The 27,493-nt window shown below is 47.6% G+C and overlaps 1 protein-coding gene across 5 annotated transcripts in view; it reads left to right on the top strand.

Annotated features, from left to right (window-relative positions):
• TLK2 (tousled like kinase 2) overlaps positions 1-27,493 on the top strand; it is a 2,417,851-nt gene that overhangs the window by 596,203 nt on the left and 1,794,155 nt on the right. The window lies entirely within an intron of this gene.

Here is a 27,493-nt window from a genome sequence, read left to right as displayed (position 1 = left end):
CACAGTTTATTTTGAAACTTAAAGTGACTTGAATAGTATTAAAACGTCTAGAAGTGAAGTGGAGCTGCTGTGTTAGTTCATAATATATGTTAATCTGAAATGTTGAAAGTAAGATTGGGGACATGCCCATCATTGCTCTCATGCAACTAAAAATATTGTGTGGTTAACAAACTGTACAATGTCTTTGCGTATTTAGCAAGGTATTGTAAGATCTGTGTGTTTAGTAGCGACATTGTGCTTGTCATTGATGTGTATATATTAATCCTGTCACTGCCTTATATACAAGTCAAGATGCAATTATGATGTACATACACACCACGTTCTATGTTCCCCTAACCCAGGCTTGGCAGTTTTTTTTCCTCTTCTATTTGTCTCCTTCAATGGGGACAGCATTGTTTTCCTGCTGGTGGTGGTGGAAGGGAATTTGCTGAAGCCTTATAACCTCTGAGCACTTCTGACTCCTAAATGAGGCAGCCAAGTGTTCGCTTCTGGGCCGCCTCATTGATATGCAGGTGACCTATCTCATACAGGATGGACCTGAGAGGGATTCCTAGCCCGACTGAGATCCAAGGATTGAGTTAGTGTGCAGGGCTACGGGTAAGAAGCCAAGGGCAGCTATTACTTTCCCCTGCCCCCCCCCGCCCCCCCCCCCCCCCCGGATCTAGGCATGCCACCTGTTTTGTCCACCTTTTTAGGTCTCGGCCTGGCAAAAGCAGCGCATGCGCTGCTCTGCCATGCAGAGTCCTTTAGGAATCGATACGATTCCAGCATGCACGCGGGGAGACAAATGAGACAAAAGATGTGCACGCGGGGAGTGAATGCTTTACTGGCAGCATGATACACTGGGGACTTTTTTTTTCCGCCGCCAGTAAAGGCAGTCCCCGCGTGCACATCTTCTGTCCGCCCTGTAATGATGGGCCGCGCTTGTTATGATCAGGCGTGAGCTGAACACTTGTGTCTTGTTTTTAGTAGTTTGGCATACACACGTTATTGTGGCTGGAATTTCGCTTAATATCAAACAAGAATTTCTTGTTTACCAGAAACGTTGAGTATAAACAAGGCCCCTTTTTAAAAATAAAAAAATAGTTATTCATTCTTTAAATTTCAAAACATGTTTCCAAGGCAGTTGCAAAAAGAAAACCAGTCTGTCATCTTGGAATAATCCTAGGGTGTTGCTGGGTAACACAGTGCTTCCCTCTCTCAGGCTTCAGTCGAGAACGTGCCTTCATAGCTTGTAGCTCTGTTAGAATGATACACATCCCTCCCAACCTAGAGGCCCTAAACCCTCCCCGCCCCTCGAAAGCCAGCATGTTGCTGATTTACGTCGCCTTTACATTTGTCACCCACAGCAAGAATAAATGCTCTTTTACATGAACTCTGCTTGTGTGTGTACTCTGGGGAGCCACTAGATTGCCAGTATTGCAGCATATTTGCTATGCTGAATTTTATCATTCTTTGCAACAGAGACTGCCTGAGAGGGAGACAGGGTAAAGTAGGGACAGCTCAGCCACAGCCTCTCTGATGATCTCCGGCTCAGAAACAATTGACGCACGAATGATGAAAGTCGCCATACCACGATTTTGGCGCAGTGTGCCCGTAACAGGCAGAAAATGTCACTTTTTGAATGTGAAAACCTAAATCCGGTGAAGCTGGCAAGTGGCAACCCGTTTTTAAAGTGAAGTGAAGAGCAGAGGGAGGCAGATTTGCAATTATTTTACAGGGGACTTATTCTTAGAACCACACTTTTAAAATATTTTCATAATTGCCAATATGAAAATTACATATTATATCATATGCTGTCTTTGACCTATGAGTTCTTGAGATCCCTGCCCACAAAGACAGTGCAGCATCTATACAAAGTTTTTATTTCAACCTCGGATTAAAAAATTAAATAACATACATGTATTTGATTAAAAAAAAAAAAAAAATGAAAGCACGCGCGTGTTTGCATATGCATTCAATCTCCAGTAACCTTGCCCCTATTCGGGAAGCTGCTAGACAAGGACTAGTGTTCTTTGCAACGTGCGCGCGCATATTCCAACTCTTTACTCATTTACCTTGATTGTCGTATTTAAAGTCTTCCGGTGCCTTTTAGTGACTGGCAGTTGGTGAAACACAGTGGCTGCCCTGGCAAGTCATCCGCAAACCGAACTGACGCTTTGATTAATTAATATACTTTTACAGCCCACCGTATAGATTCCTCACCTTTTGAATTTCCCCAGGCGCAGAACCGGGTCTGGAAACTTTCCAGCAGTTGCTGTTGCTCCTGCGCGTTTTTCTTGGTGAGGTTTGATGACAGTTTATCTGTGTTGATTGCATGATAGGGGTCAGGGCTTTAAGTGGGCCGGGTCTCATTGGATCTGAGCACCGCCAGTGTTTTTTTAAGGAGGCCTCAAAACGGGTCTCTATCGGGCTCCGATTTGTGCCCTGGCACAGGCGGTCCATGTTTTTTTGGACTGCAGTGACAGCAGGCACATTGATGTGTGCTGCTCACACTGCTCACTTCTTACTAGTGGAGAAGTTATGGCATGACGTCATGCCAGGTGAGCGTTGTAGGGGAAGGGAATTCCTTTAAAGAGTAATTTTCGCTCTGGATTTCCTTTCTCTTTTTGAAACGAGGGAGCTGCAACATCGCCCTGGTGTCACCAGGGCTTTAAGTGGAAGCTTTTTCAATATTTTATACAAGCCACAGTTGCTGCTTATTTATCTTATGCAACTAACAACCATTGACAAAGCCAATAGTCCGGACTTGTTGTAGGTATGATCAGTGCTTTAAATGGGAAAAAACTAGTGCAGGTACTCATTTAAATGGGGGCGAGTGGGCGGGACTAGGGGCGGGGCCAAGAACAAGATATGCTGATACCTGTTGACTTCAATAATAGTTGCAGCACATACCAAAACACATGACAAATGCGTTTCTATAAATAAAACCGGTTAATTCATTACACAAAACGACAGCCAAACGTGGTGATGTTTTAGCATTTCCTTGTTATATAATATTTGCAGCTTCCATACTGTTTGCTGTTGCTTGGCACGACACAATATATTCTCGAGCGTGCACACACACACACACACGAACGCACACACAAAAAATCAAGCAGACGTGCACACGCAAAGCATTCCACACATTTCCTTTAAAATACCTCCCAACAGTGTATCGAATCCCTCTTTCTCTCGCTTTTTTCCTCACACAAAAAAGCACTGGCAAACAGACAAACATAAGCCACTCGCGCAAAAGAATTTAAGGATTAAAGCCATTTTAACATCGTTGCCTTCCTTTGCTTTCTTAATTGCGCTGTCACCGGGCTTCCTCGATCCTGTGTTTGCAACACAGCAGGATGGTGAACACCGGACGTTATGCAAATGAGCCCCTGCTGAATCGTTCAACAGGGGCTCAGCTCTCCAATCACGGCTACAGAAGTGCCTGGCTGTCAGTCCGGTCACCAGCACAAGCAGCCAATGCGCCTACCGTTTGAGTACCGGTACTCTCCTTGGCAGCAGAGAAGTGCCGGTACTCAGAGTGCTAAAGAAAAAAAGTGCCGGTACTCCGTACCGGTGAGTACCGGCCCGTCTAAAGCACTGGGTATGATGTTACTTGTTGTATCATATATCTGGATGCAATGACAGAAACAGAAAAATACAAGGCGGGCGGCACACTATGCTAAGCACAGATTTTTAGCATGCGTGTTTTAATCCACGCACTCAATTACATTGGCCATGCTTAATTGAGGGTGAACTTCACACACAGGTCTGGATGAAATTTAATAGTGGCGGCAAAATCTGCATTTTTTGTTGTAATTTTGCATTACACAATTTCATATAATTTTTGTCCATGGGAAACTGGTTCATAGACAATGTCTCACCGGGAGATATTATCGGATCGTTACAAACAAGCATTACAAATGCAATAGGTCTCGCCTTTTATTAAGTTAAAGCCATTTGCTTAGCTATACAATACCATTAGCAAAGCAAATGGCTTTAACTTAATCAAAGGCGAGACCTATTGCATTTTCAATGCTTGTTCTATTGGTAGGAGGTAAGCAGTTAGGAGAGAGGGTGAAAGGAGCAGACCAACTCCTACCTTTCTTCCCACCACCTCTCCCACTGCACCAACAGAAGAAATAATTGAGAATGTGGGAATTGGAAGGTGAGGGACTTCAAGTCCCCATTTCCTAATTCAGTTCGTACAACTCCAGAGAAGCATTGCGAGTCAAAGAAATGTGTCTTTGTGGTCCAGCAAAGAGCCATACACAGTTTAGATATTTCTTCAATCTAAATAAAAATCAAACCTATGTCTGACTCCTTTCTAATGTGCAGACACATGTCTATACCCCAGCAAGAAGCCAGACGTTTGTTTTTCTTTGACTGAGAAAAAATCCAATAACCTCTGGCTCCTTTAAAGCCGTTAATGTATCCTCACTTGAACTATTAGTTGCATTAGGCAAACTGATCTCTGGTTCTTCTACAAAATGTAGGCATGACAACCTCAAATGGGGCTTTTCAGTTTGGAGAAATCTCACTTGTTTCTAACCCAGACAATTCAGTGCTCCGGAGGTGAGTGTTTCTGAGTCTTGAGTATTTGGTCCATGTTAAAGAAATAGTGACCATTTTCCTCTTCAACTTGTCAAGGAAGAGCGGTGCTGCAGTTCCTGGACCACATGGCCTTATGTATGTTGCTAGTTCCTCCTGTCAGTCTCTGAATGTGACTGATACAGTAGATGATGCACTATCAGTGGAATTATTTGTATGGAAATTAGCAAAATTTGATCTTCCTCGTTTGTTAAGCAGTCCAGTCCCTTCTCTATTGAGCTATTTTCAAGAATCTTTCAGGGATAATCACGTAATTCTCCTTGGGTCAAGGTGACCATAGTGACAGTAATGCAGTATGAATCTTTTCAGGATTTACGTGCTCTGCATTATTTTACCATCTAGTGTGTGGGTCCTGGAATCTTCTCTTTCAGTCTTTTTTTTTTTTTCTTTTTCTCCTTTGTGCATTGTCGACCATTTGTGCTATGCCCATTCCTCTGTGATGTCAGACGTACTCCCCAGAAACCCCTCTGCATGGTCACCTTCTTGAGATTTTTTTGTCTGCTGCTGGAAGCACATTTTAGAAGTCTATGAACTGTTGGAGCAGACCCTACAGGATTCGTCGGGGACTTTTAATTAAATAACAAACAAACGAGGAAAAACTCCAGGCTACACAACAGGCATCAAGAGAAATTAAAATAAAGAATGACTCTTCGCAAGGGTAACTTTGACCAAGTGGGTCATAGAATTACCAGCAAGGTAGTTGTAGGCACTTACAAAGATGGAGCTTTTTAGGTAATAACTCAAGAAAGTGGAACACCGTCGCACTCCGATGTGTATGCTGAATGTATGATTTCTTTTCTAAAGGGAGTAATCCAATGTAGGGTGCTAAAGATGTTCGATCAAGCGTTAAATATGGGCACCATCACAGAAAGTGATACATTTCTGATCAAAGAGAATCCGAAAACTCCATATTTATATATGGCACCTAAAATACATAAAAATCCCACAAGGCCACCTTTTAGACCCTATTGTAAGCACACGCGATTCTATACGCGAGCCGATAGGAGAATACATAGATGGGCACCTACAACCGAGTGTCCCAAAAATGACAACTCCTATACAAGACACAACAGATTTTCTTAAGAAAGATTAATAACATTAAATTTGACAAAGATACTCAATTCACCCTTTGTACTATCGATGTAAATTCACTGTATACGTCTATCCCCCACGATCTAGGACTAGAAGCAATGGAATCCTTCCTAGTAAACAGTGAAAAAAAGGCAGATCTACAAGTATTAATAATGGAACTTATGCAATTCACCCTTCATCACAGTTACTTTACATATAAAGGTAAATTCTACACCCAATTGTCTGGAGTTGCCATGGGAAACTGTGCAGCCCCAGCATACGCCAATCTCTTTATGCATAGGTTTGAGCTGGAACACATCTTGACTGACAACATTTGGCAAGAAAATTTACTGACGTATCATAGATTCATTGATGACCTATTTCTCATTTGGAAAGGAGAAGATATCACTTTACTTCAAGCACTGGGTAATCTCAACACAAAAGATGAAAGAATTCAATTTACCCATACCGTGAGCAAGCAACGAATCACTTTTTTGGACGTTGATATTCAGCTAACCAACAACGAATTAGTCACTTCAGTATACACTAAGCCTACAGAACGCAACAATTATCTACATTTCCATAGTTTTCATCAAATGAGTTTAAAAAACATCTTCCATATTCTCAACTACTTAGAGCAAAACGTATTTTATCATCCAACAGATTATACCAGGAGAACAGCAAGAAAATCAAAGCTATCTTCATAAAAAGAGCATACCCGTTGTCAATTGTACAAGCAGCAGAAAACCGAGTGAGCCTCAAGGAAAGAAAACAACTATTGATGCCAAAAACCCACCACTAATACTTCAGAGGAACGACCTGTATTTGTGTTTAAATATTCAACCAGAAATACTAAAATCAAACACTTGATCTGTAAGCATTGGCCAATACTTCAGACAGAAAGAGATTTCAAAGATATATTTCAATCTTCTCCTATTTTTGCTTATCAACGAACTAAAAATTTCAAACAACTATTCAATGAGAACACTCGGTCAATTGAACAAACATATAAGGGGACAGTCCCATGCCATAATTGCGGAAATTGCAATAGTATAATTAAAGGAAATATATTGACACATTCCACTCAAGGCACCCCCATGAAAATAAAAGTAAACGCCCCATGCGACACTACCAATGTAGTATATTTGCTAAAATGCCCATGCGGCTTAGTCTACGTCGGCAAAACAGAACGCAAAATCAAAATCAGTTTGACGGAACACAGAAGCAACATACGGACTAAATCTCAAATCAGTTGTGGCTACCCATTTCGCCGAAATGAACCATAATGTCAGTCAAAAAATCACAGAAATTGAAGGAAGAGACAATAAGACGTTCTTGCTCCAACGTGAACTTCATTGGATACACAGATTAAATTCACTTCACCCGACAGGGTTAAATGAAAGACTGGAATTTACTTGCTTTTTATAAGATCTGGCAGTAGTATAAACATTTTTGACCTTTTACGGATTGTTATTGTGTTTACAATTGTGTTTCTATTGCTCTTGGTTTATCTCTCTTGACTGTTACCATTTGTACTTTTCCAGATTACACCATTAGCACATTAACTGTTTCACTTGCTATGAATTAATTTCTTTTCCTGCTCCTCTTTATTTAGAGATTTCACCCTAGTTAACTCGCGCTCGTAATCATTCGGTTACCGTGGTTACACATTTAGTCTCTTTGCGGCTTTCACTACTAACGCGATGCACTCCCGGGCACAGGGTATTCAACATCCGGGTCACATTCAGGCTTCATCTCCACTATGGCATTCACCGCAGCGAATTCACCGACGGCACATCTGAGTTTCCCCAGGTATTAGAATAGTACCGTTAAGTACGAGCTGCTTATGCAGTCTCCTTACAGTCATTTTCCGTAGACCGGCACTTTTATTAGCGCATAACTAACTTATAGCAGCAGAATCTTTTCCCTTAACTACGTCTTTCACTGCACATTTTCTTATCACGATCTGAAATCACTTCTTACTCCCATCTTGCGCTATTTTGCACATTTCTGGAACTTCGACTAATGATTTTCGAACTTATTTACCACCAGCACAGGTTAATGTTCCTTAATTACTTAGGACTATGCTTCGTTCCTTTTTTTGGTATTCTCCAAATTTGGAGTACTTAGTCACCATATACATAGTTTGCACTGGTTTGAGTTCCTCACTATTTCTATAGGGTCTGTTCTTTTTCATTTACCTTCACTCTATGTGCATTCCACTAACTCTTGGCTCCGTGTACATATTGTTTTTCTTTCTTTTCAGAGAATTCCCCCAGACGGAGGGCTAAAACCCGAAATGCATCGGGGGGCATGTTTAAATCAATTGTGATGCAAGTATATAAATGCATACGCTTTAAAGATGCATCAAATTGCTTTTTCGCTTGAATAAAGATATTGAGACAGCATATCAACTTGGATACAATATGAATCGATTACCGATTACCAGTTGAATAAACATATTTTTTGGGATCTGCCAACTGTTTTGAATTAAGCGACACGTTCGCTAAGGAGTGCTTCAGATTAAGCTCTTCCCGAGTGAAGGGTATATATTCTCGTCATAATAGCTTTTTAGGTAATACCACAAGACCGTAGTGAGACATAGCTGACATTTTTGAACTCTTCCTGTAAGACACCCTCGCTGCTGAAATCTTGGGTCACTGGTGGGAAGTTTAAACACAGAAGACAACGCAGTTGAAGCCAGGGTACATTCTTTGATGCTGGCTCGACCCCCGAAAGACTATTGAGAACAGGGGAGGGAGAAGAGTTAAAGGAAAAGGAATCTCCACCACAGAAGAGAAAAGCATCCTCTATACTGAATAATGGGCACTCAACTTCGAAAGGAAGAAACACCTAATCAGGGCTGGAATGGTAGTACTGATTCAAAGAAAAAACTCCCTCGCAGGATTTCGAATCCCGTCGGGGCAGAGAGGGAAAAGGAACTGGAAGAGGAACACATTAAGCTAGAAACTTCAACATGCCAGAACCACAATAGCAAGGCCAATTTGAGCAAGACTTCATCCAAGATCCAGGAACAGATGGGTGCAGGCACACAAGACTGCATATGCGGCATCTACAGGAATGCTTAGCATGTCAGTGGAATCAATCACAGGGTCAATTAACTGAGCTATTGTTGGTAGACCGCCTCACTCATCGCTCTCTGCAGCGGTGGAACACACAAAATGTATCAAAATGGTGGCCGTTCATCGACCCCATTCCTCAAGTTTTACTAACAGCAGATGCATCTCACAGGTTGGGGTGCTCATCTCCAGCATATGTTAATTCATGGTTTATGAGACACCAAATACAGAAGTCTACACATCAATTACTTGGAGCTTCTAGCAGTTCAACTAGCTTCCCAACATCACCTAATAAAGTTGTCGGAGTTTGGACGGACAATATGATAGCTATGTACTAAAACGGGGGGGGGGGACACACTCTCTACAGCTGTCACCCCTCTCTCAGACCGTTTGGCATTGGGAAATGCATCGCAAAATTCATTGTCTGGCAGAATAACTTCCAGGAATACACAACCAATTTGCTGACCGCCTCAGCAGGATGCGGCAACAATTACACAAATGGGAAATTCATCCCCAGGTTCTTCTCCCATACTTCCAGAAATGGAGATTGCCACAAATAGACCTCTTTGCCACAGCAGAAAACTCAAAATGCCCAAACTTTGCCACCAGGTTCCCACACTATCTATCCAAAGGCATTGCCCTATGGATGAACTGGTCAGGAATATTTGCTTATGCTTTTCCGCCTCTCCCTCTCCTTCCATTTCTGGTTCGGAAACTCAGGCAGGCATCACTCACACTGATTCTAGTAGCTCCCACGTGGGCTCGTCAACCGTGGTTCACCACACTGCTAGAACTGTCAATAGTTCCACACCAAAACTGCACCTCACTTCCACCTTCTTACGGAGAACTATGAAGAAATCAGACATCCAAACCCCAAGTAGCTTAACCAAGCGATCTGGCTCCTGAAGTCATAGAGTTCCGATACCTAAATCTACCACCAGATTGAATGACAATCCTTAAAGAAGTACGGTAACCTACCACTAGTGCATGTTGCGTAGCAAAGTGGAAAATGTGTTATATATTGCTGTAATAACACAATTGATCTGCTAGATGCATCTATACAAAATATTATTTGTTACCTTTTGCATCTACAGCGCGTAGGCTTAGCCTACACATCCATTCGAATACACCTTACGCAGTAGCTGCATATCTACAAAACAGACAACATTTATCTTTATTCAAAGTTCAAATTATTAAAGCTTTTATGGAAGGACTTAAAAGAATAACACCACCCAGGGTACCACCTGGACCTATCTGGAACCTTAATATTGTTATCACAAGGCTTATGGGTCCACATTTAGAGTCATTACACAATTGTGCATTACAATTTCTTTCATGGAAAGTTGCCTTTTTAATTGCAATCACTTCATTGACATTTGTTAGTGAGCTACAGGCATTAACCTTAGAAGAACCTTTCTTTCAGCTTCACAAAGACAGTGATTCTTCGTACAAACCCAAAATTCCTTCCAAAAGTAATTTCTGCTTTCATATCAACCAACCAGTTGAGTTACCTGTGTTGTTCCCTCAACCAGATTCAGTAGCAGAAAGGGCTCTACACACACTTGTTGTCAAAAGAGCACTATTGTACTATATTGACAGAACAAAAGATTTCCATAAAACAAAATAACTTTTTGTTGTATTTACCCCACCTCGTCAAGGAAAACCTGTATCTAAATACGGGATTTCTAGATGGACTGTTAAATGTATTTGTATTCAAACTTGTTATATTAAAGCTAAAAGAACTTCCACTGTACCTCCTAGAGCACATTCTACTTGCAAAATAGAAGCATCTATGGCCTTTTTAGGTAACATTCCCTTAGCTGACATATGTAAGGCAGCTACATGGTCCACACCACACATTTACCAAACATTATTGTGTGAATGTATTAGCAGGTCAACAAGCTAATGTAGAACAAGCAGTGCTAAAAACACTTTTTCAATCAACTGCAACACCTACTGGTTAGCCACCGCTTTTGGAGGGTACTGCTATACAAGCTATGCAAGGCATGTGTATCTACAGCACACATGCCTCGAACCGATTATGTTACTTAACCTGTAAGCATCTGTTTTTGGCATTTTGAGCTGTAGGTTCACATGCTCCCTCCCTACTCCCCTGACACCTGTGATTGTTGCAGTTTTTATTCTTCACACTACATACGCATGGACAACTCTATACTACTCTTACTTACTCCATTCTTACCCTCTTGTGGGAAACGAAACAATCTAAGAATGGAGTCGATGCCCATGCGCACTATCACCGAAAGGAGGAGTCTCCTTACGTCGTGACTGGAAAAAGACTTTTTCGAAGAAAAACAACTTGCAAACATTCAGACCCAACACTAGATGGCAGGAGTATGCAAAGCATGTAAATCCACAGTTTTAATTGCCAAGAACAGATGCTTACAGGTTAAGTAACATCCATCGGGGGAGAACACTATGGGGTGCTCAGGAGCGTGAATAAGAGTGACTCCAGCTGTTTGTTTTTGAGGTGCGGCAGAGCTTGCCTTTTTCCTTTTTGTCTTTTTTTTTTTTTTTAAAACCTTTCTGGGATGCCCGATTGCATTTTGCCATTGAGGGGAGCTCAGGGAGCCCATACCTGGCTGCCCCCACCTGCTGCGCCCCGGGCGGCATTGCTTGCAGACCCGACAGTTCTCCTTTGCTGCCTGCTCCGAAGGGCGCGGTTTTTTTAGGTCTCGCGCATAGTGTTGCGGTGCGAGACCTCTTGTAAGGGGGTTCTGAAAGCTGCTCGTGCGTGTGATCAGGCTTTCGGCGCCCGCCATTGGCTTTTGCCTTTGCAACGCCCATTCTGGTCGGTGGCCAGCACGCGCAGCAGCGCGCGTTCGCCTCGGTGCCGCGCTCCCTCGCTCCCTACACCCGCTCCTCTGTGGGTTGCGCGCACCACTACTTTCGATTCCTGGTCCTGCTCCTCTGTGGTGTGCCTGGTGCGCGCACACCACTGGTTTGTTTTGCCTGTTCCTTTATGCCAGCGCCAACTCTGGGCAAAAATCCTCCAAGTAAGGCATTCCCCGCCTAGATTGTCAAGTCAACTGGTTTAAACATATAGTCATCATGACTTAAGAAAACTCTCCCTGTATGTCTTCTACCGACCCTCTCCTCTCACTCTGGCTACCAGATCCTCTGTACACATCCAACAGATGCGAGCAATAGGCTGCGCTTCTCCTCCTCCTAAAGCTAGGGTGAAAACATGCAGCAATAGGTGCTCCAAAATGTCTTCCAGACAGGTTGGTTGTTTTTATGCTGCTGGCAGTGACCCTGGGAGGCAGGCCTTTGATCTCATGGGTGTTTCCTGGATAGATGATTGCCTGTCTGCAGCTATCGCCCTGTCCACACCAATGGGTTTGTTTATTCCCTCCCATGCTAGGGTCACTTTACTGGTGGAAAACAGCGAATGGAAAATGCGATCTTCAGGTTTTCATTAAAGTGATGTGCTCAGTAAATTCCAAAAGCGGTATCTTTAACACGCTGCAACTTTTCCGTGACTAATCTATTCTGCCTTATTATAGTGAAAACATTCCGACCAGGCATACGCCTCTGCTTTATGCCTAATCACTCTGCCTCGGGCATTTTGCTAGGAAACCTTGTGGCTGGACAATCCTTAAGTTGAATGCTCAAAGTCAGAACTTAACCCTGAGCTTTTGGGAGCTGTGAGAAGTTGGCCTGATGTATGATGTCACTAGTTCTAGTGTACACCTTATATCAGTCCAAATACCCTTATGGTGATTGGTTGTAAAGTCAACCTTATAGACCAGCTATCCTAGTGGTAGCATGGACGAGAGCAGTCTTAGGCTAAACTCTGAATGGCATGTGAAGCCAGCTGTGATACCATATATAATCCCTTGAATACCAAATGAAAGGACACCACAACAGATATATATATAAAATAAAGTGTATTTATTCTAGTCAAACCCTCAGCACTCTTTATGAGATTAGAGGTAAGTACAACACAGTCTTATTTAAGCATACATTAAGTCACACAGGTAAGTAATACAGTTTTGCAGCGTGAATCTTTCTGGATTCACTATGCTGTGCATTATTCCGCGATCTTGTGGTTGGGTCCGGATTCGTAGTCTTTCCTTTGTTTTTTTTTTTTTTTTTTTTGTAGCCCAGGTGGGCGTCGACGTCCACCATTTGGTGCACCTCCCGTGACGTCGTCGTGCTTCCTGCGGAAGTCCCACCTTTGGGGCGCCATCTTCAGATTCTTTTTTCCGCCGTTGGGTCTGGATCGTCATCGGGAAGCTCCAGAAGTTCACTCGGAGGAAGAAGGAAGAAAAGCGAGTTTCATCGATAGAATCAAGAGAAGACATCAGGAAAGAACAGATTTCGACAGGAACGCGAAGAAAGAAGACCAGCGAGCCTTTTTCTTCGACGACCTTGGAGAATGCACGCTCAGAGACCCTGAGCGAAATGGACAAGACGCCATTCAAGTTCTGCCCAAACTGCCACCACAAGTTCGCGCAGAAAGACCTGCATCCGGTCTGCAACCTCTGCCTACCGGTGGATCATCAGAGTATCGACTGCAACGCCTGCTCAGTCTTCGCGCCGAAGACACTCAGGGTGAGAGAGAGGCAGAGGAGAGCCAACGCCAACATGGAGGGCCAAGGAAAACCCCCGACACTCTACGCGCTGGGCCTCGACACGGACGACGAGGACAACGTCGCCGAGACAGCCGAAAACTTCACGGTCGTAGAGACCGACAAGAAAAAAGAAGACGAGGTAAGGGAATCGTCGAGCGCAAATCAAAAAACACCTCAAACACGAGGGTGACTCGAGAAAAACTGAGTCAAGGTCCACGAAGGGAGCCCCGGCGCCGAAAACTTCGACGTCCAAAGGGGGAACTTCGGACAAAAGGCCCAGCGGATCCTTACAAAAGGACTCCCTGGCGCAGAAAGACGCCGAAAGGCAAGGGTCGTCGAAATCATCCCATGAAACGGGCCGATCGACGCAGAAAGAACGTTCGACGTCGACGCAAGTTTCATCGAAAAGACCCGCGGTCGACGCCGAAAGCATCTCCGAAATGGAGAAAAAGAAGAGGCGGCTCGAGGCCGAAATGGAGAACATCCTTCAAAGGAAGAAGGAGTTCGACGCCAGGATGAAGGAATTCAAGATTCCAACGGTTTCATCGGCGGACGTCGTCGAAGTCGAGGATGAGTTCGACGCCGAAGGGCTGACAAGGGACCTCGAAGAGGAGCCCTATTATGAGGAAGAAGCCGAGGAAGAAGCCCAACAATCGTTCTTCGAATCGGCGACATCTACCGGCAACGACGTCGAATGGCAAGATCTCGACACCGAAAACCCGGAGGAGGCCGTGGACACGTACCCCTCGAGGCCTTCGCCACCCGACGACATCGGGGTGTACAATATGGTGGTGAAGAGCGCAGCAATGGCCTTCGGCGTCAAGCTCGACGAGGAGAGGCCGAAAGCAGATTTTCTCGTCGAAACACTGCTCCCCATCCAGACTAGGAGCCAGTTCCTCCCCATGCTACAAAGCGTGATGAACCAGGGGAGAGAAGCCTTCAAGGAGCCTGCCACCTGTCGGTCGATCACGCCCAGGACAGAGAAAAAGTATAAACACTCCTCCCTGGACCCACCTTACATCAAGGGTAGCGTCACCGCAGACTCCATCATTGCCTCCACGGCCAGGAGAAGGGCCAACGTGCCAGCAACCTCGGGCCCACCTCCAGATAAAGAGAGCAGGAGAATCGACCTCACAGGCAGAAAGGTCGAGAGGAACGCCGCAATGCACTGGCGCATGGCGAATTCAAATGCACTCCTAAATAGACACCAGTACCAACACTGGGATGAAATGGGGGAGCTAGTAAAGCACCTCCCCGAAGAATACCGCCAGAGAGCCTCTCACCTGGTAGATGAAGGCAAGAACATCGCCAACTCCTGTATAAAGACGGCGTTGGATGGGGCAGAGACTTCAGCAAGACTCATGGCCATAGGGGTCACAGAAAGGAGGCATGCATGGCTAAGAATCTCGGGATTCAAACCGGAAGTGCAGAACAACATCCTTGGCACCCCCTTCAACGGAGAGACACTGTTCGCAGCAACGGTGGACGAGAAGCTCACCCAGCTCAAGAAGGAGAACGAGACAGCGAGGTCCATGGGGGCCCTGCAGCTGAGGGGAATGAGACGAGGAAATCCCTCGAGGAGACCCTACGGTAGGGGTGGAAGCCAACAGGGGACGTCGAACCAGGCGTTCCAACAAGGTCAGCAGGGCGAAGGTCACGGACAAAGTCAGCAGAAGCAAAGCTGGCAATATCAACCTCTGGGCCAGTCCTTTCGAGGGAGAGGGAACGGACGTGGCCAAAGGAGGAGAGGGGGCGATCAGCCCTCCTCGAAGTGACTCAGCACGCAAGAAGACGCCCACCCTCGTCAGGCCCCCAAGGGTGAGGCGCAAAAAGGTGTCATCAGGGGGAAGAGAAGATTCAAGAGCCTACGAGCATACGTCACCGGTAGGCGGAAGGCTGAGGTTCTACCTTCAGGAGTGGCGGCGCATAACCACAGACAAGTGGATACGGAACATCGTGCAGTACGGATACTGCGTAGACTTGGAGAAAAGACCTCCAAACAGAAAGCCGAAGGGAAGACAGAGATCGGCCCAAGAACTGGCAATACTCAGAGAAGAAACACGGAAACTCCTGCAAAAGGGAGCCATAGAGACAGTGCCGTTCAGGGAACGCAACAAAGGGGTCTACTCAAACTACTTCGTGGTTCCGAAGGTAGACGGAGACCTCAGACCCATACTGGACCTCCGGTACCTAAACAAGTTCGTCAAAACACAAAGGTTCAAAATGACTTCACTGCAGGAGGTACTGCCACAGATAAGAGAAGGGGACTTCATGGTCACCGTGGACCTCAAAGATGCCTACCTTCACATCCCAATAAACAGAAGGCACAAGGGCCTTCTAAGATTCAACATCGAACAGGAACACTACCAGTTCACAACCCTGGCCTTCGGATTAAAATCAGCACCAAGGGTCTTTACAAAATGCCTGTCGGCGGTAGCGGCACACCTACGAAAGCAGGGAATACACGTATACCCCTACTTGGACGACTGGCTGGTCAAGGCAAACTCACGCGAGAGGTGCGAGAGGCACGCAAAACGCGTAACAGACACCCTCACAAATCTGGGGTTTTCCATCCACTGGGGAAAATCGTCGCTGGAACCGGAGCAGGTAAAGATTTTCCTGGGGGCAAAGATCAACTCCCTACACAATACGGTAGTGCCCAGCGACAGGAGGACAGATGCTCTACTGAAGGAGACGCAGCTCTACCAGAAGGGGCGAGCTCTGACAGTGAGGGCGGTGAGCAAGATGATGGGAATGATGGCGTCCTGTATCCAGCTGGTGCCGAATGTACGCCTGCACATGAGACCATTCCAGGAATGGCTGCAACAGCAATGGTCACAAGCAAACGGAAGTTGGGAGGATCTAGTGGTTGTTACGCACGCAGTGCAGGAGGAGATAGCTTGGTGGAACAGAGACAACATAACAACGGGGAGAAACCTGACACCACCAAGCCCAACAGTGACCATTACCACGGACGCATCACAGAAGGGATGGGGAGCGCACATGGACAACCTCAGGGTGAGGGGTCTATGGGCTCCAGCGGACGCGGTCCGCCACATCAACTACCTCGAGTTGAAAACGATACTGCTAGCCCTGAAGGCATTCCAGAAACACCTGTTCGGCCAGAGAGTGTTGATACAGACAGACAACACCACGGCGATGTTCTACATCAACAAACAAGGGGGGACACAGTCGTTTCCCCTCTCATCCCTAGCTCAGGAGATTTGGAGATGGGCCATACCTCTCAAGATAGATCTACTGGCAATTCACCTGCCAGGGAAGGACAATGTGGAGGCAGACTGGCTGAGCAGGCAGACCTCAGCATCGCACGAGTGGGAGCTCAATGGCCAGGAAACGGAGAAAATCTTCCAGAAATGGGGGACTCCCACAATAGACCTGTTTGCAACACGCCACAATGCAAAATGCCGAAGCTTCGCGTCCAGGCAACCAGATCAGCAATCCAGGGGAAATGCCCTATGGATAAGCTGGTGGAAGACATTTGCCTACGCCTTTCCACCGATACCCCTGTTGCACAGAGTGCTAGAGAAGTGCAGAACCAGCAACATGACTCTGATCCTGGTGGCTCCACAGTGGGCGAGGCAGACATGGTTCTCACAGATTCAAGAAATGGCGCAAGGCAATCCGTACAGGTTCGAGAGGAAAAAGGACCTGCTCTCAATGCAAAACGGAGAGGTACTGCACCCAGAGCCAGAGAGCCTCAACCTGGCAGCATGGCTCCTGAAGACCTAGAGTTCGCACACCTAAAGTTGCCTCAGAGCACCATGCGAGTGCTACGGGAGGCAAGGAAACCTACTACAAGAAAGTGCTACAGCGCAAAGTGGAAGAGATTCACGGTGTGGTGCAGGAAAAAGGGACTGCAAAACAGGATGACAAGAGACTCAACTGTGCTGAGGTACCTCACACACCTTCTAAAGAGTAACCTCTGCTCGAGCTCCCTAAGGGTACACCTAGCAGCGATCGTTGCCTACACCAGAGGTGAGAAAGGTGGGAGTTTCTTCACCTCGCAGGTGGTGAAGAGATTCATGGAGGGAGCCAAAAGAATGGCACCCCCGAAAAGGTTGCCGCCGCCGGCATGGAATTTAAACGTGGTTCTGACGGAGCTCATGAAGGCGCCGTTTGAACCCATTCACAAAGCCACTCTACAAATGTTGACGATGAAAACTGCCTTTCTAGTGGCCATTACCTCACTACGCAGGGTGAGCGAGCTTCAAGCACTAACGCTACAGGAGCCCTACATTCAAATTCACAAAGACAGGGTGGTCCTCAGGACGGACCCCCACTTCATGCCCAAGGTAGTGTCGGCGTTCCACATGAACCAGACTATCCAGATACCGAGTTTCTTCCAGAACCCGACTACAAACGCAGAGAAGGCCCTGCACACCCTCGACGCCAGAAGAGCGGTGATGCACTACATTGAAAGAACCAAGGAACTCAGGAAGTCGAAGCAGCTGTTTGTGTCCTTTGCTACCAGCTTCATGGGTAGACCAGTGACCAAGGGCACCATCGCTAGGTGGATTGCCCTCACTATTCAATTCTGTCACAAACAGGCTGGACAGGAGCTAACGGAGGGGGCCCAAGCCCACTCCACAAGGAAGAAGGGGGCCACAGTTGCCTTCCTGGCAAACACGCCCATCCAAGACATTTGTCTCGCAGCAACTTGGGCATCCGGGCACACGTTCACGAAGCACTACTGCGTGGACATTCAAATGAATAAGGAAGCACAGGTCGGACAGAAGGTGCTACAACACATTTTCAACGACCAGCGATCATCTTCCACCCAGCCACCACAGAAATAGGAAAACCGCTACAAAATCTATGCACAGCATAGTGAATCCAGAAAGATTCACGCTGCAAAACGAAAAGTTTCTTACCTGTCGGTGTAGTTTTGCAGCTTGAAGATCTTTCTGGATTCACTAGCGAACCCACCCACCTCCGCCAGGAAGATGAGGCTGGAGGAAGAGGGGGTGAAATGGATAGGATCAAAGAAGTGGAAACGTACAGAAATATGGACAAAAGGATTAATCAATCGCCTAGGGTTAAAAAAAAAAAAAAAAAAAAGGAAAAAACAGGGAAAAAAGAACCCGAAGATGGCGCCCCAAAGGTGGGACTTCCGCAGGAAGCACGACGACGTCACGGGAGGTGCACCAAATGGTGGACGTCGACGCCCACCTGGGCTACAAAAAAAAAAAAAAAAAAAACAAAGGAAAGACTACGAATCCGGACCCAACCACAAGATCGCGGAATAATGCACAGCATAGTGAATCCAGAAAGATCTTCAAGCTGCAAAACTACACCGACAGGTAAGAAACTTTTCGTTAGGCCCTAGGGGCCACGCAAACCATATACTAAGTAAGTGGTATAAGAACCACTGTCACGGAAATAGAATAGGCCTAGGCCTAGGCCTAGGGAATCGCTGGGGCTACACTACACTAGCGTTAGTTAGGAAGTGGGAGGCCCACGGGATTCGTGTGCAGAGTGGAAACACTCACGCGTAATGCGTAAAAGTCAATAGCAATAGTACAGTTTAGAAAACGGTAGATTTAGGACACTTCCGGAGTAGCTAGGAAGTTAAAACTTGAAAACTAGACACTAGGATAGTCACTATCCTGATGAGCACAGGAGTACCCAAGTTACCTAGCCCACAGGCTGCGGGTGCATAGGGGTGAAGATGCGTCGTTTTCGTCGTCGACTCCTATGGATGCCTGAAGAAAGATGCTGACAGGCAGTCAGTGAAGAGTGTCCGGTGGATCCCAAGGCTGGGATCAAGAAGAGAAGAAACCTGCAAGCAGAAGGGACAGAGTCAAGGTCACTAGCCAGTGACCACGTGGAACCAGGAAGGAACCAGGCGATGTCGTGAAGATTGCAGGTGAAGGTGAAGCTTGTCGCTGCAGCCAGGAGGACCAGGAAGCGTCGGACGACCAGGACCAGGAGGCGAGCTGTCCCACGAAGGCTCTTGCTGTCGGCGGCGTCGAAGTTGGACTAGGACTCACCAAGCCTTGGCAAGCGGAACCCACGAAGAACGAAGGACTTGCTTCTGGTGCAGACCAGGAAGGTCTGGGGTGCTTCTTCTTTGCAGAGAAGCGGGAGCCAGTCTGGAGGAGCCAAACCAGCGCAGAAGATTTCAGGGTGCGTCGTCACAGAGGCCACTAGCCAGCGGGCAAGCAACCGGACAGACGCGGCAAGCAGGAAAATGCTGAAGGGCCCCACGCAGGACTCGTGGAGTGTGGGGGGCTGATCTTCGGTGCAGATGGTGCTTGGGGTTGGGGCTTCTCAATCCCCGGTGCACAACTTCGAGGGTACCTCAGAAGCTGCGCTGTAAGTTACTAGCCACTTTTTCCAGGTAGCCGGTCGCTCGTCGCCTCCACGGATCTCAGCTTTGCTGTCGATGTGGATCAGGGTCGGAGAAGTCTGGAAGTCAAGGCTCTGGTCAGGCTCTGCAGTCGGTTCCTCGTAGAACGTGGGCAAAGCTAAGGGTAGTCTCTTGATGGTGCCTGTTTGCACAGGGTAGCCACTCCTTGGCTACAAGGGAGATTCTTCAGTCTTCTTCTTTCGTCGAATGTCGAAGGTCCAGAGTTTCTGTTCAGTTTTGCAGGTTCAGGATAATCTAAAGTCTTGAGGCCCAACTCCCACTCTTATACTAATCTGGGTGGCTGGGATACCTGCTAGGTCACGCCTTATGGGTGGGACCTGGGAGGGGGTGGTTACACCCACTTCCCTTTGTCCAGTTTCGCGCCAGAGCTGGGGCTGGAGTGCCCCAGCGCCGGTTTGAACTGGACTATGCAAGGAACACCTTGTGTGCCCCAGGCATGTCTCATTCCTTTCAGCCCACCCTGCCCCAATACACTAAAGGCTGTCTGGGGAGGTGGTAGCACCTCCCCAAGCAGGAAACCTATTGTCCAGGCCTCCCTGGCTGGGATCACTCCCAGCTGCAGGAGGTCAGACTTGTGTCGTGGCAGCAGCATCCATTTTGTGATGCTGAGGCTTTGGTCAGAGGCTAACAGTTGAAGTATGATTTTAACATGTCTTTCCCTCTAGAAGGGGGGAATAATATTCTCATGTCCAGAAATGGCATGGGGGTATTATTCCACAGTGTTAGACACCTTACACGACATGTTTCGATAAAGCCAAACCATAGTTACCATAACCGTCTAAGATTATAAGGCACTCTGAGAGTATATGGTAGGCTATATCATAGAACAGCTATAAGGACAAGGTTCCGAAAGCTGCAGACATGCTCAGCTCATGCTAGAGCACCACCTCACATGTTACCAAGCACTCTGCCTCCAGGATTGTCAAGGCCTGCCATAGGAGTGACTGATAGGTACACATGTGTCTATATGTAAGTTAGGTATAGGAATACTACACCTAAGCAAGGGGTGATTACACAACCTTGCCCCAGCTGAGTGATCAGCCAGTTGTGTCAAAATGGAAGGCCAGGCCAGGGGTGGCATAATACATGCTGCAGCCCCTGGTAGGCCTAGGGTACACCTATGCCCTGGGTACCTAGGGCATAGGTGTATACAGGGGCCAATAAGGTGATCCTATCCAAATGGGTTATGCACCTAAAGTACATAGTATTAATTTAGAGAGAGAACAGCAGGGCTGTGGGTCTGATTAGCAGGCCCACAGCCACATCTAAGTCGAAAACCAGTAAAGCAAAAGCAAAAAGTGGGGGTGAACATAGAAAGCAGACCCTACTCTCCTACAGGAGCTCTCTGCAGCTGATGGGTGGTCCTGCAAGTCACATGCTAAAGTAGCTTTCCCCCACGACTATTTCAAAAGCTGAATTTTCTCTCATGTATTTTACTTTTTGAAGTAAACTGTTCTGTAGGGTGAACAACTTGGTCTAAGGAAATTGGCACGCTTTACCTGAGCACCTGTTACATTACATCAGGCCAGATTTAAATATATTTTAATTTTTCTTTAGGTGCAGCAAGATTAATTGATTTGCCCAGAATCACAGTATCTTGAGGGGGTTGTTGATATTGAACCAGGGCCCCCAGTTTTAAAGCTGGTACCTCTGGATTGACCCTCAACTTTCTCGTGAGTTGCCAAGTGCCTGCTCGAGCAGTGATGCCGTGAGGCATTGTGTGTGGCAAACAGACACACATGCCAGGATCCCACTCTTACAGAGGAGTTTGTATGCGGCAGGACAGGCATTTGCAGCCTCCGGTCACAGAAGCCGCTCTAGTCCTACTGGAGAGGGGTCAGCTGCTCTTTGGGGTCTGGTGGAGGAAGCCAGTCCTACTGTCTGCCCCTGAAATGTAGCTAGAAATGATCTTGAGTGCCAACTTTCACAGCCGTCCTACTGCGGGGTGGGGGATCTGTGATTCTCCAGTATTTGGGGTGTCTTTCATAGATTCACATGCTTGAATATTCCCCGTCGTCGAAGTGGGAGTCCCACGGTATATAAAAAGCAATGTGTCCTGTATATACATAAACATGCATAACCACATAATAGCATATACATATCCAAATAAACTTTATATACAATTCAGAAATAACATATAGTGAAAATACCATAGGATAGTATTGACACATAAGAAAGCATTGAGAAAAAGAATCACTTTACTGACATATCATTGTCGTTTTAAAGTCCAAACTTCAGCCAATCAGGCGCAAGCACCCTCTAGAACCTTCTCCTCAGAGGCTCAAGCCCTCCGATTTTCTACCGCACGTCGTGTGAAGGGAGTCTCCCTGAGCTCTGCTCAGTTCTTTGCTCTGGTTTGAGTTTTCTCATCATGTCTTCAAGTAAGAAGTCTCTTTTCCGTCCCTGTTCATCTTGTGGAAGTTAAGGCGCTTTTCTGAGGACCCTCATGACAAATGTATTTATTGTCTTTACCCTGACCATAAGGTGGCCAACTGTAAAATCTGTAGAACCTTCTCTCAAAAGACGTTGAAGGACAGGGAGAGTCGCCTTTTATTGTGGCTTCAAAAACTAAAGGATACTGATAACCCCCTTTCTGAGGTGGAGAGTGTAGCCTCTATTCGAACAGGAGTCTCCTCCAAGCGTGGTAGTGTTCAGGACTTGCCGTCTCCCTTTCTGAAAAAGAAGAGACTTCATCTTGAGGAAGTGTCTACAGGCCAAGCCTCTGTTACCACGCCATCGCCCCCGAGACCTAGCTCTCAGGCGTCTCTGACTCCGTCAGCGCATGTTTCCAGTCAAAAACGTGCAAAACCGTCGACGGGCCCGTCGACGGCCCCTCCGTCGACGAGATCTGCCACTTCATCAACCTCGTCAACGACGGTGACGACGGTGTCGAGCAGATTTCCTTCATCGTCGACGACTACTTCGTCGACGTCTTCACCGTCGACAGTGGTGTGTGTTTCCCTGAAGACTATTTCGTCGACGATCCCACTATCTTCTTCGTCGACGACTAGGAAGCTGGCGCTTCCGTCGACGTCTAAGGCTTCGTCGACGATAATGAAGACGAAGAAGAAGTCATTGCCGTCAACGCTCACAGCATCGTCGGCGACGGCGTCGTCGACGGCGGGTTCGTCGTCGTCGGCACCCTCGTCGACTGCATCGACGGCGGCCTCGTCGGCGGCTTTGTCGACGACAACGTCATCGACGGCGACGACAACGTCATCGACGGCGACTTAGTTGACGATGCTCTCGACGACGGAGGTGTCAAATTTTGCAACAATGCCTCTGGTGCCAATGTCTAAATCAGCGCCAGTATCTGTGGACACCTTGTTGCAGCGTCGCCATGCTGCGCTGGACTCTGTTATGCTGCCACCGGTCACTCGGCCATCTCATCAGCTATTCCCCACGGTTGCTGAAGAGGTTTCGGACGCTGATGACGATGTTCAGTCCTTTTCGAGATGCTCGTAGTCCTTCTGAGCTTCACATAAAATGCCAAGATTTCGAAGAGGATGATTATGCGCAAGACTATTACTAGCAGGAGCAACATCCCCCTGCACAAGTTCCCATGGCGCAGCTTCCGTTGTCGCTCATCTCCAACCTTCAATTCATATTGGAAGATTATAATCGGCGCTTTCCAGCTTCCTCTCGTAGCTCTCCACGTGAAACGCCATCTGCTGTTCAGTCTACCCCTGTGTTGCCAACGATGCCGACACCATCCGCACCTGCATTGGTTCCCCCTGCAACAGATGAGGTGGTAAACAATCTGGATACGGAGGAGGGAGAGCTTCATGATGACGACTCTATGGCGGACTGGGATGACTATCAAGTCAATTCGCCAGCATCACCTCCAACATCGCCAGTAAATTCACCACCTGTCGACATATCAGGAATCCATCAACTGATGGACCGGGCAGCTCAACGCTTTCACCTTCCCATGATGGTTAGGGAGGAGGACTGCTTTCTGTACGACTTCAAGTCCCAGCCGTAGAAGCAGGTACGAGCCGTGCCCATTATAGACTTTATCTGGAACGAGGGCATTAAACTGATAAACGCCTAACTACATCCCAGCTGTCCTCCCGCGACTGGAGAAAAAGTACAAGGCCCCGGACTCTTCCCCAGCTTGCTTAGTGTCTCAGCCTAAGCCAGACTCTGTGATCACTCAGGCGGCGCAACGCCGCTCCAAAAATCCATCGTCTCCGCTCTAGTCACCTCCGGATCGTGACGGCCGCCGCCTGGATGCCATTGGCAAAAAGTTTTCAACCATGGCTTCAACAACAGTCCGGGCAGCAAACTCTTTGGCCATCCTCGGTCGTTACGATCGACAAATGTGGTCGGACATGGCGGCTTTGGTTAAGCTTATCCCGGAAGATTCTAGAGCGGAAGCTCTAAAGATCCTGCAAGAGGGTATCCTCCGAAATCGACTGCTCCGTTGACATTGCCTCCACGGGTTTTCGTCAATTGGCTGGAGCGGCTGTTTTAAGACGACACGGTTGGCTTCGTTGCACCTCGTTCCGTCAGGAGGTACAGGCCAAGATTCTGGACATGCCGTATGACGGAGAATCTTTATTCGGCCAGCATGTGGAGGACGCTTTGCAAGCCATCAAGAAGGACACGGAGAAGGCTCGCTCCCTCTGCACTCTCCAGTTCCGGAAGCAGCCCTTTCGGGGTGCGCGCGGCCGCGGCACCTCCTCTTCTTTTCGTGGCTCCTCTTCCCAGTACCGCTCCTACAACCAAGGACAACAGCGTTATTCCTCACAGCCACAACAGTCTTACAGACAGCAGTCTGGCAAATCTTTTAGAGGAAAGTCAAATTACAAGGGAAACTCTTCCAAAAAAACAATGACTGGGTACATCAAACGACCCCTCTTTCAAGTTTTCCCCTTTCTCCTGTTGGAGGACGAATCTCCCAGTTCTTTTCAACTTGGTCCTCAATCACTTCGGACCGCTGGGTTCTGGACATTATTTCAAGGGGCCATGCCCTAGAGTTTGTGAAGGTTCCCCCACACACCTCTCCATCCGGACCTCCTCCCGCTCACCTCAAAGAACTTTTCAATCAGATTCAGATAATGCTCAAAAAAGGGGCCATCGAAGTGGTTCCGAAATAAAAAAAGGGATTGGGGTTCTATTCCCGCTTTTTCCTCATACTAAAGAAATCTGGGGAGTGGCGCCCCATCCTCGATCTAAGGTCGCTCAACAAATTTCTCAAGGACCAATCATTCCGCATGCTCACGCTAAAGAACATCCTTCAATTCTTCTCTTAGGGGGATTTCATGACAACAATCGACCTTCAGGATGCTTATTTCCATGTGCCCATAATTCCACGCCACAGAAAGTACTTACGTTTTCGTGTGGGTCACAGGGATTTCCAATTCAAAGTCCTGCCCTTCGGCCTCCGCTCAGCTCCGCAGGTCTTCACAAAGATCCTGGCCCCGGTGGTGGCTCATTTGAGACTGACGGGCATACAAATATTCCCGTATTTGGACGATTGTCTCATCAAATCTCAATCCTCCCACCAAGCGGCCCTCGATACTCAGCGCTGTCTCAATCTGTTCTTCTTATGGACCACACCCCATCCTATGACGACATGAGAAAAGGAGGCAGTGAAAATGAGCATTAAGCCCCAGGCAGTACAGAGCTGATAATCAAGCCGCCAGAAGCTGCTTCAAAAACTGAAGTTCTTTCAGCTACTGGAGAACTGACCCATGCATGCGCACCATACTGCGAACGCAGAGCCAGAGTGTGAAGCCAACAAAAACAAGCATTTGGAATGCAACAGGTCTCGCATTTCGCGAGTTTGAGCTATTGGCATTGTAAATAACCATTCCTTTTATTTATGTTTTGGTTTTTAAAACATAAATAAAAGCATTGTCATTTACAATGCCAATAGCTTAAACTCGAGTGAAAGTGAGACCGATTGCATTGCAAATGCTTGTTTTTGGTGGTGGCCGCCCGCTCTCCCTAGACACTGGTTCAGGGCACCCACGTCCACCTTCTCTCTGTCGGGGCTTGGAGTTGGAGATCCTGGACCCCTTGCTTGATTCTTGTGGGGGGTACAATGTGTGAGAAAGTGCCATCTTTCTTGCATGGTATGCCCCACGTTTTGCTGAATTGCTGAATGTACTTTGAGTGTGCCCTGGACTCCTGCCAATCAGGTGCCCAGGGCCTATGTTCCTTCCCTAAAAACCTAAAACCCAAATTGGCAAACCCTAGCCACATGTCAGCCCCTGGTAAATGGTACCCTAGGTACCCAGGGCCTTGTGACCAGGGAAGGCCTCTAAGGGCTGCAGCACTCATTGTGCCACCCTTGGAGGCCCTGTACCCTCACACACACTGACCTTGCAGGCTGAGTGTCTGGGTACAAGACAAAACAAATAGTCGACATGGCACACATCCCTGTGTACCATGCCCAGCACCTACACTGCCCTGGCATACATCAGCCACCCCTCTAACTGGGTGCCCTATGCCAGTGATGTGGGTGCAGGAGCCCTGTGCCCCTACAGTACCCAGGTCCATTCCTGAGCACTGTAAGGGCAGTGCTGCCATTTAAGAGTACATGGTGCCGAGAGCTCGTCAAACACGAACTCCACTGCACCATAATGGCAACACTCAAGACTGAGAAGTTTGGTATCAAACTTCTCAGCACATTAAACCCACACTGATGCCAGTGTGAGATTTAATGTACCAAGCACCCCAGAGGGCATCTTAGAGATGCCCCCTGAAACCTAACCTACAATCCACGTCTGGTCTGAGAGGCTGCCTAGGCTGCCACACATTAGACATGTTGCTGGACCCCTGGGTAGGAGAGCCCCTGCTTTCCTGGGCCTGCAACAATGCACATCCTGGGCGAGGTGCTAGATTTCCTCCCCCAGGATGGGCAGGGGGAAGCTTCAAAGGCATGCCGCCTCTGTGAGTTTCCCCAGGCCACTGCAACCCCCCACTCTGGCGGGAAGCTTGGCCGGAAACCCCAAATAAAGACAGGAGATGTGCCAGCCTGCCAACCCCACCCCTCAGGTGGGGGAGGCGGGGTGAAGCACATCTCCGGGCTCTCGCCATCTTGAAGATGGGAAGCCCTGCCCAATCAGGACTAGGCTACTGCCCCCCTCCCACAGGAGAGAGGCAGGAAAGTAGGTGTACCCACCCCAGGACAGGGACCCATTGATCCCTGCCCTTCACCTACCTGTAACGCCCCTAAATGTAGTATTTAGGGGCACCCTGAACCTTCCTTCCCCAGATTCCAGATTCCGAATTACAAAGAAGAGCAAGAAGAAAGAAGACCTGCCCTGCAGCTGCTAAGAAGAGGAAGACACCAACTGCTTTGGCCCCAGCCCTACCGGCCTGTCGACCCTCCAACCTGCTCCAACCCGGCATCTCTTGTGGCCAGCAACCTCACAAACCCCGGAGGACCTGGCTACCTTTTGGCTCTAAGCCCCTGGGGCTCTCATGAGTAGAGGCTCTACTCAAAATCTGCTTCTAATCCCTGGCATCAGCCCGGAACCGCGAACACTTCACACTCTGCACCCGCCAAGCCTGGCCTGTGCCGGAGTGAACAAAGACCACGAGGACGACCCCACGGCGACTGTGACCCCAAGTCTGGCACCCAAGGAATTCCCTCAACGCTGCTGACGAGTCCTCCAGCCTCGGAACCAGATGCCCCCCCAACCGCGATCAACAGAGGGTGAGATTTCCTGACTCCAAAAGGCTCCCCTGCACCCGGCAACCCGTGGCCCTCTGTGCCCAACTCCGGGGTACCTACCTATTCTCCAACTACC

The sequence above is a fragment of the Triturus cristatus genome, chromosome 1_1, assembly GCF_964204655.1.
Source record: "Triturus cristatus chromosome 1_1, aTriCri1.1, whole genome shotgun sequence".
NCBI classification, from domain to species: Eukaryota; Metazoa; Chordata; class Amphibia; order Caudata; family Salamandridae; genus Triturus; species Triturus cristatus.
The sequence above is the reverse complement of the archived record's forward strand: the minus strand, read 5'-3'. Positions and strand labels throughout refer to the sequence as shown.